Here is a 9,850-nt window from a genome sequence, read left to right on the forward strand (position 1 = left end):
CCATTCAACTCACTGTTCTCTAAAAAGTTACACAATAGTTTCCCTCCCTTCCACTTGTAGCTCTGTGAAACTGACCATTCATTTCATTTCTGTTAATGAGATTTCATATTGCTGTGTTGGCCTTCATAGCAAAAAATATTTCATTTCCTTTTTGAACTGCAAAAGAAGGCGCTGAGGAAGCTGAAAAGTCTGAAGCTGGATAAATCATCCAGAAGGGAAGTATTACATGCCAGTGTTCTGAAGGAGATGGCTGAGGAGATCTGGTGATGATCTTTCAGGTCAGGAATCACTGGAGTCAGGGAGGATCCCAAAGGACTGGAGAGTGGCTAGTGTAACTCTCCTATTTAAGAAGGCAGGGAGGGCAGAAGATAGGAAATTATAGGCCAGTTAGCCTGACCTTGCTTCTTGATAAAATTTTCGAGTCTATTACTAAGGAAGAGAATGTGGAGTACCTGGAAAAATAGGGCTGAGTCGGCACAGCTTTGTCAAGTGGAGTCACGCCTGACAAATCTGTTAGAATTCTTTGAGGAGATATTGAGCAAGTTAGACTGAGGAGAGCCAGTGTATTCGATCTATTCAGATTTCCAGAAGGCCTTTGACAAAGTGCTACACAAGAGGCTGCTAAATAAGATAAGAGCCCATAGTGTGAGGGAAAGGTACTGGCACGGTTAGAAGACTGGATGACCGGCAGAAGGCAGAGAGGGGAATAAAGGAGTCTTTTTTCGATGTCGATCAATGACTAGTGATGTTCTGCAGGGGTCAGTATTGGGCCCATGCTATTCACATTAGACATTAACTATCTGGACGATGGAACTAAGGGCATCGTTGTTAAGTTTGCAGAAGACATTAAGATAAGTGAAGGGACAGGTAGTGCTCACCATGGCTGGCATCTTTCACATTTACCATTCTCTTGCCTTCTCGCCATAACCTTTATCCCCTTTCTAATCAAGAACCTATCTATATCTGTCTTAAATATTTTCAATGACTTGGCTTCCACAGCCCTCTGTGGAAATGAGTTCCATAGACTAACCACCCTCTCGCTGAAGAAATTCCTCCTCATGTTAATTCTAAAGGGTTATGCCTTCACTCTGAGATTGTGCCCCTGGGTCCTAGTTGATCCTAGTAGTGGAAACATCTTCTCCATGTCCACCCTATCAAGGACTGTCAGTATTCTGTAAATTTCAACGAGAATTCAGCACACCCCCCATTCCTTCTTTTACCTCCATTGAGTTCAGACCCAAAGTACTCAATCGTTTCTCATGTGGCAAGCCCTTATCCCCAGGATCATTCTTGTGAACCTCCTCTGGAAACTCTCCAAGGTCAGTACATCCTTCCTTCTCATATGGGGCCAAAACTGTTCACAATATTCCAAATATCGTCTGACCAGAGACTTATGAAGCCTCAGCGGAACATTCATGCTCTTGTATTCTAGGCTTCTTGAAATGAATGTTAGCATTATATTCGCCTTACTAACTGCCAAATGAGCCTGCATGTTAACAGTAAGAGAATCCTGAACTAAGACGCTAAGTCCTGAGGAGTACAGGTACATAGTTCCTTGAAAGTGGCATCACAGGTAGACATGGTGGTAAAGAAGGCATTTGGCATGCTTGCCTTCATCGGTCAGAGCATTGAATACAGGAGTTGGGATGTTGTGTTATGGCTGTGCAAGACATTGGTAAAGCCACTTTGGGAGTTCTGCGTACAGTTCTGGTTGCCTTGCTATAGGAAGGATGCTATCAAACTGGAAAGGGTGCAAAATAGATTTACTGAGACTGGAGGGTTCAAGTTCTAGGGAGAGGCTGAATAGGCTGGGACTTTTTTCCCTGGAGCATAGGAGGCTTATTGAGGTTTACAAAATCATGAGGGGCACAGATAAGGTGAGTAGCAAAGATCTCTTCCCCAGGGTGGGGGAATCCAAAACTAGACGGCATAGGTCTAAGGTGAAAGGGGAAAGATTTAAAAAGGATCTGAGGGGCACCTTTTTCATGCAGAGAGTGGTGTGTATATGGAACGAGCTGCCAGGAGAAGTGGTAGATGTGATCAAAATTACACCATTTAAAAGATATTTGAACAGGTGGATGGATCGGAAAGGTTTCGAGAGATATGGGCCAAATGCAGGCAAATGGGACTAGTTCAGTTTAGGAAACCTGATCAACATGAATGAGTTGATGTATGACTCTATGAGATTTCTAAAGCCTTCCCCATTTAGAAAATAGTCTATGTCTCAGTTCTTCCCTCTGTCCATTCTCCTTGCCTGTCCAAGTCTTTCTGCAGCGCCCCAGCCACCCTATCTCTCCAGCTATCTTTGTGCCATCTGTAAACTTAGCAAAAATGCCCTCAGTTACTTCATTACTGTATAATATGAATAGTTGTGGTCCCAAAATTTGGTTTGATTTGGAACTGAAAGGGAGAGAACATGTAGGTTCCAGTATAGTATCTGATCACTGCTGGGTTAGCTCACCTCATTTGGTTTTAGTTGTGGGCCTGCCACTGTTGACTTCAACAGCTTAAGGAGAAGAAAAAAAACCTATAAAAGGCCCAATCACAAACACGAGCTTGTGCAACTAGGTGCTTGCATGGTTGCTAGGTGAAGGTGGGAATCACTCCATTCTACATCATAGGGTGGAAGCTGAAAATTTTTCGTCAATATTTTGATAAGCTATCACATATTGGAAACAAAATTAGAAATTGCTGGAATAACTCAGCCGAATGTGGGAAGGGTAAATAATCAGTGTGGTGGCCACAGTTTTGAAAAAATAAAACAGATGGTTAAAAGCTAGTTAAAGTGATTAATGGTAATATTACAGATCTATTTCAATTTTCCAGAAAGTGCATGAGGGGACCTTGGATTGTAAGAGTCCCAGCAACTAAATCAAGGCAGCAGCTATGGGGTAAAAGCAGTTTCATAAGAAGCCTGGAGATGGGTGGAGGGTTATACAGTGAGGAGGGGGTGTTCAGGTTCTAGGGAATTCATGTTGAGCCTCTATAGTGCCAACTAGATGCTGGCACATGAGCGCATTCAAAGGTAAGAGAGTGGGGTGTCTGAAGCATCTGGAAGTTGGTGCCTTCAGACTGGCAATGCCCACCTGTCATGGATGCCACAGTGTTGAGCTGGAGGAACACCTGTCATGAGCATGGTCCACTCGGGTCATGGGTCTCAGATCGAAGAGAACATGAAAAGAGAGGGAGGTGTGGTCACACAGAGACTCATGGTCGTCTGCAGAGAATGAGCTATCTCCAAATGTCAGAGTGGCAGCGTTGTCTATGAATGCACCTGTCCAGAGTGACTGTCATAGATCTTAGAGTTATGATGGCTGAACAGATCTCCATTGGCCTTGGAGGCCAGTGTCAACAGAAGTTATCATGGCCCTTAACTTCTACTCTGTTTCACTCCAACAGGTCCTGGACACAGGTGAGGCATTTCTCAGTCACTGGAACATCACTGCAACAAGTTAGTGACCAAAGCTCTGTTTTGTCAATCCACCACTATCTTACACAGTCAGTCTGAGGCAGCCAAAGAGTTTGGCACCATCACCGGATTCCCCAGAATGCAAAATGTGTTTCATTATCAAAGCTCCCATAGCCCTTCATTAACAGGTACAGTGTCAGTGCCCTTCATTAACAGGTACAGTTTCCGCACCATCAATAATAAACTCATCATTGGATCCTGCATGGCAACCTAGAAGCAGCCATGGCACTGAAACATCTTCAGGTACCCAAGCATTTTGCTGCTGGTTGACTCCAGTGAAAAACCCATGGACAGACGTACAGGCGAAATCTAAATTAAACCAAATGATTTCTGAGGAAAGGTCACTGGTCCCGAAACATTGATTCTGCTTCCTGTCCGCAAACGCTGCCAGACCTGCTGAGTTATTCCAGCAATTTCTATTTTTGTTTCTGATAAGTTGTGATAGCTTAACCAAATATTGACCAATAATTTTCAGCTTCCACCCTCTTATTTTTAATACCTGGAAATTTCATGGACTAAAATAATTCTTAAAGAAGGGAAAACGCTGACTTAAGATGGATACAGTGATCACCTGACCAGACTAAGTTAAGCTTATAGGACTATTAAGAAACAAGAATCAGTCTGAAGTGAAACCAACATCTTCATAAAATAGCATTGCAATTTAACTCAGATCTGCACTTTCTGTTTGGTTTACACCTTTCTGGCATTTTAACAAACTGGATTGAAACTCACCTGCAAATAATCAACATGAAAAATACTAGTAAAGCTAGACATGGGAATACATAAATGACTTTTTGTGGCAACAGCTTTTACACAACGAGAGGATAGCATTTATAAGAGCAGGATGGAAGGATTGCTCTCTCTTTTTCCCTGCCTGTTTCTCTCTGCCTCTCTAAAATCAGTACCCACAAATTGGAGAAACATCCATTCATCAGGAACTTAAAGATATCCACAAATCCTGCCACTGTTGAAGATGGAAGGCATCAATTAAACAGCAGTGGTCTCGGGTTACAATCTAACAGCTCAAAGATTCTAAAAACTTTTAAAACTTCAGACTTTTGATTTTCTTTTTTGTATTTGTATTTTTAAGCTTTATATCTGTGTTTCTGTGTGTGTTTCATGTGTTTTATTATTTTTTTTGGTAAGTATTAAAATTCCTATTTCCTTCACTCAATAAAACCTTATAATTTGAACTAGTCCAATTTTTAATTGAAGTGTGGCATATCAAAGAGTCACTTAGACTCAAAATGTTAGCTTGCCCTCTTTCAATGGATGTTGCCTGACCTGCTGTGATTTCCAGCATTTTTTCTTTTCATTGCAGAATTATAAACGTCTGTTGTGGCCAGTCAAGGTGTGAAAAAGGGAGCCAATTCATTCCTCCTCGACCTGCCCATAAGAAAGGCCATATCTTCCTGAAGATAGGATTCAGGTGCCTGGATCATTCCCTAAGACCATAGGAACTGAAATTAGACTATTTGGCCCATCGAGTCTGCTCCATCATTCAATCATGGCTGATAAGTTTCTTAACCCTATTCTCCTGCTTTCTCCCCATAACCCTTGATCCCCTTGACAATCAAGAACCTATCAATCTCCGTCTTAAATATACTCAATGACCTGGTCTCCACAGCCATCTGTGGCAATGAATTCCAGTGGGACACTTGACTATGCTGCAGACAGAGTCTCCCAGATTGTGGTGGTCTGTTGTATTGTGAACAATCTTGTGATAAAGAATGCAGGGGCCGTGGCTAATGAGGATTGAGTGGAGCAAGAGGTATTGCTGACAAGGGAGTACAGGGGCTGCAGGAGCCAGAAAAGATCTGAGGGCAGATCTTGGGCCTAATGACACAGCAGGCACCAGAGAGACTGAGAAGGCATTCGTACCAACATGATTCAGGACCTTTCCCACATCATCCTTCCAGTCAAATAAAGATAGGTCATCAATCTCCATTTACCCTGCGTTTTCAAACCCGACCTCTCTCACCCAGAATCAATATGTTCATACAGTCAAGCACAAACTCATTAGTCCCTCCTAAACAGGCTTGGGAGTAAGCCATAGTCTTCCTGCATTTCCAGGGGACATCCAATGGAAATGTTGCAAAAACATGTTGCCTCACACAAGTGGTAACTTAATAAATACCTATTAATGTGGAAACATAGAAATTAGGAGCAGGACTAGGCCGATCAGCCTTTTGAGCCTTTTAAACTGATCATGGATGATCATCAAACTCAGTATTCATCCAATTGAAGCCCAAGTGCTGTGTTTTCTTGATTTGCTTCCAAGAGCTCCCATATGAAGCTGCCCTTCACTGCCAGCTGTGGGGAGGGCAGGCCGCTGACATGCAGCTCCATCGTGCCTGGCAGCCTGATGCCTGCCGATTCCTGGTATTCCTGAGGGTTCACACTCTGGCGAAGGACTCTCCTCCGGTCATTATGATAACTTGAGATGCTGTTGTTACTGGCAGAGGGGCTGCGGAGACCCTGTCACTATCAGGAGCGTCCTGAGAAGACCCTGCCAGTGTGGAATGCACTGGACCCGCTCCCCTCACCACAAGGTGAACTTATACCTCTTTGCTAACCTGAGGTGGGCAAGGGGCTGGGGGAGACTTCATCCACCACTCGCTTTGTTGTTGCACCACTGAACTCACAGACAAGGCTATTTACCTTCCTTAGAAATAGTAAGAACTGCAGATGCTGCAGTCAGAGATAACACAGTGTGGAGCTGGAGGAACATAGCAGGCCAAGCAGCATCAGAGGAGCAGGAAAGTTGACGTTTCACGTCGGGACCCTTCTTCAGAAAATGTTTTCTGAGGAAAGGTCCAGACTCGAAACGTCAACTTTCCTGCTCCTCTGATGCTGCCTGGCCCACTGTGCTCCTCCATTTACCTTCCTTGTTACTGCAGGAGAAGGCAGCTTACAAAGCCAAAGCAAGGGTGCAGACAAACAATGGGATCCTATTGCTACTATTTATAGGTAAATGGCACCACAATTTCAGCAGAGAGACAGGTTTGCGGTTAAATGTGAATATCTGAGATGCTCTGCTCCCCATTAACTTTGTGAAGGTGGCATTTCACTGTCTCCCTCACTATCCATCGAATCATAGAATCATTCAGTACAGAAGAGGCCCTTTGGCCCATCAAGTCTGCAGCAACAAAAAACTATTGCAAATGTACATTAATCGCACTTTGCAGCAAATGGTCCATGGTCTTCAACGTAATGATATTTCAAGTGCTCATCCAAGTACTTTTTAAAGGTTGTGAGGTTTCCGCCTGAATGACATTCCCAGGCACTGTATTCCATTTTCCCATCAACTTCTGGCTACAAATGTTTTCCTCAAGTCTCATTTAAACCTACTGCCGTTCACCTTACAATTACACCCCCTTGTTATTGACCATTCATTTAAGAGGAACACTGCTTTCTACTCATTCTTTCTCCATGCCCCTCATGATCTAATACACCTCATCACGCTCCCCCCTCAACCTTCTCTGCTCTCGAAGATTTATCCAGCTTATCAGCCTCTCTTCCTAGCTAAAATGTTACATCCCAGGCAACATCCTGTGAATCTCTTCTGCACTCCCTCGAACACAATCATATCCTTACAATAGTGCAATGACCAGAAGTGCACCCAGTACTCCAGCTGTGGCCTAATCAAAATCCTGTACAGCTCCAACATAACCTCACAGCTTTTATAATCCATGCCTCAACTGATAAAGGCAAGTGTCCCATATGCCTTCTTAATTAATTTATTAACTCGTCCTGCCAGAACCATTCTGCTGTATATTTTCCTGGAAGAAGCTATTCCCAGTTTACTTTGGTCAGATCCTGTCTTATTTCAATAAAATCTGTCTTCTCCAATTCCAAAACACTTTTTTGCAGACCATCTTTTTCTTTTTCCGTAACAAAACTTAAAACATATGGAGTTGTGGTCACTATCACTCAATTGATTGCATTGAACAGCGTGAAGCGCTATTATGTAGCTGTTCTGAACTATAATTATCAAAGATATTTAGGGTATTAATTAGAAGTAGAAGTGTCCTTTTCATTAGGTGATGTGTTAATGGCTGCCAATAAACATCACTGTCACTGAAAATGTAATTATTAACAGTGTGCCATCTCATTCTTTGGTTTGTAACTTAATTAGAATTATAACTAGAGTTATAATTAGATTTTATCGTCATGTGTACAGAAGTACATGAGTACAGTGAAAAGTGTACAATATCGCCATTCCTGGTGCCACCTTAGGTACAAAGATACCTAGGTACAAAATCTTAGATACACTGTAGAAAAATAAAGAAACAAAGCTAAAAGTTAAACTTTACAGTCCTTCTTAGTATTAAGTAGAAAAATAAAGAAATTAAGTTAAAACTTCAACAGTCTTAAGTACTTGGCCATGCTGGGCTCGCACTCCCTATAATTAGAAAACTTTAAAAATGTTACTTTTTATCAAGAATTGTATTTACATTTCTCTTTTTTGTCTCTGTTTCTGAATCTTTCTTTCTAATCCTTCTTTCCTTCTCTATATTCCTCTTATTGTATCCGATAGAACACTCAATTCGCCAGTTTTAATCCATTCTTTTTTCAGTTCTTCCTCCTCATTTCTCAATCCTAAACCCATCAGCGATCCTGTTGGGTACCTTGTTGACTTGTTCTCAGATGCTCTTGTTGCCCTCAACCAATTGGTATCAGCTCACATTTTCAACAGTTTTGTGGTCAAACATTTTTACGCCATAAGCATTTGCAATGGCAAAAATAACTAACAACACTGTTAGATATCCTGTTAGAGCAATTTTAAGGCCAGACAAGATAGATCTCACAATCTCTTCTGGCCACTTACTTAAACTGTGACAAATTAACAAAATGTCAGAAAATAGAATAGAATTAGAATTAAATTGAATTAGCTTTATTGTCACATGTACTCACATGAGTACAATGAAAAGTTTACAAGTCGCAACTTACTGCCCCATCTGAGGTGCAGGTACCTAGGTACAGATTCCTAAGTACAAATTCTTAGGGAAAAAAACCAAAAGAAAAAGTCCAACATTATAGATCATAGGAATAAATTAGAAAAATAAAGAAATAAAAAGTTCAGAAACAGTCCTTCCAATACATTAATTCTTCGTTTATCTTTGTAGTTGCAGTCTGGAAATTGTATCTCTATAGGAAGCAACGTTAAACAAATCAGATTTTCACATTACAGCCAATTTAATTATAATTGGTGTCTGTAGGTGTGAGGCTGGAAAAGCACAGCAGGTCAGACAGCATCAGAGGAGCAGAAAAGTCAACGTTTCAGGCCAAAACCCTTCATCAGGACTGGGGAAGGGGTAGAGAGCACAAATGTGTGCATCAACCAATCTGACCTTCCAGTTGCCATCCATTTTAATTACCCCTCCCACTCTCCCAACCACTTGTCCAACATTGGCTTCGTCCACTGTCAGAGTGAGGCCAAATGTAAACTGAAGGAACAACACCTGATATTTCGCCCTGGGAGCTTACAGCCCAATGGCCTCAACATTGACTTCACCAGCTTCAAAATACCTCCACTCCCAGTCTTATCCAATGTCCAGCCCTCCACCTCCTCCTCACCTCCCTGACCTGACCTGACCTTCCATCTTCCTACTCACCTATCTGCTCCACCCTTCCCACAGACCAATCACAATAACCCTTCCCCATATCCGTATATCACCATCTCTCCTATCCTTCTCCCAGCCCACCCTCCCCTTTATTTGTGGGCACCCTTCCCTCTCCCCAGGCCTGATGAAGGGTCCAGCCCGAAATGATTCCTGCTCCTCTGATACTGTCTAACCTGCTGTGCCTTTTCAGCCTCACACCTACAGATTCTGGCTTCCAGCATCTTATTGTCTCCTAATTATAATTGATGATGGATGTGTTGGAGAAGGGGTGCCAGGGAACTGATCACTTCTAAAAGTGCATTCTCAAAGTTGGCCTTAAGGCCCTCCGCTTCTTCCTGTCCCGCAGGCCTGACCAGTCCCCCTCCACTGATACCCTCATCCGCTTAGCCGAACTTGTCCTCACCCTCAACAACTTCTCTTTCAATTCCTCCCACTTCCTACAGACAAAGGGGGTAGCCATGGGTACCCGCATGGGCCCAAGCTACGCCTGCCTCTTTGTAGGTTACGTGGAACAATCCCTCTTCCGTACCTACACCGGCCCTAAACCCCACCTCTTCCTCCGTTACATTGATGACTGCATCGGCGCCGCCTCGTGCTCCCACGACGAGCTCGAACAGTTCATACACTTCACTAACACCTTCCACCCCAACCTTAAGTTTACCTGGACCATCTCTAACACCTCTCTCCCCTTCCTGGACCTCTCTGTCTCCATATCGGGCAACCACCTAGAAACCGATATTCATTTCAAGCCCAC

This window comes from Rhincodon typus, chromosome 4 (assembly GCF_021869965.1).
Source record: "Rhincodon typus isolate 14 chromosome 4, sRhiTyp1.1, whole genome shotgun sequence".
In the NCBI taxonomy this organism is placed as follows: domain Eukaryota; kingdom Metazoa; phylum Chordata; class Chondrichthyes; order Orectolobiformes; family Rhincodontidae; genus Rhincodon; species Rhincodon typus.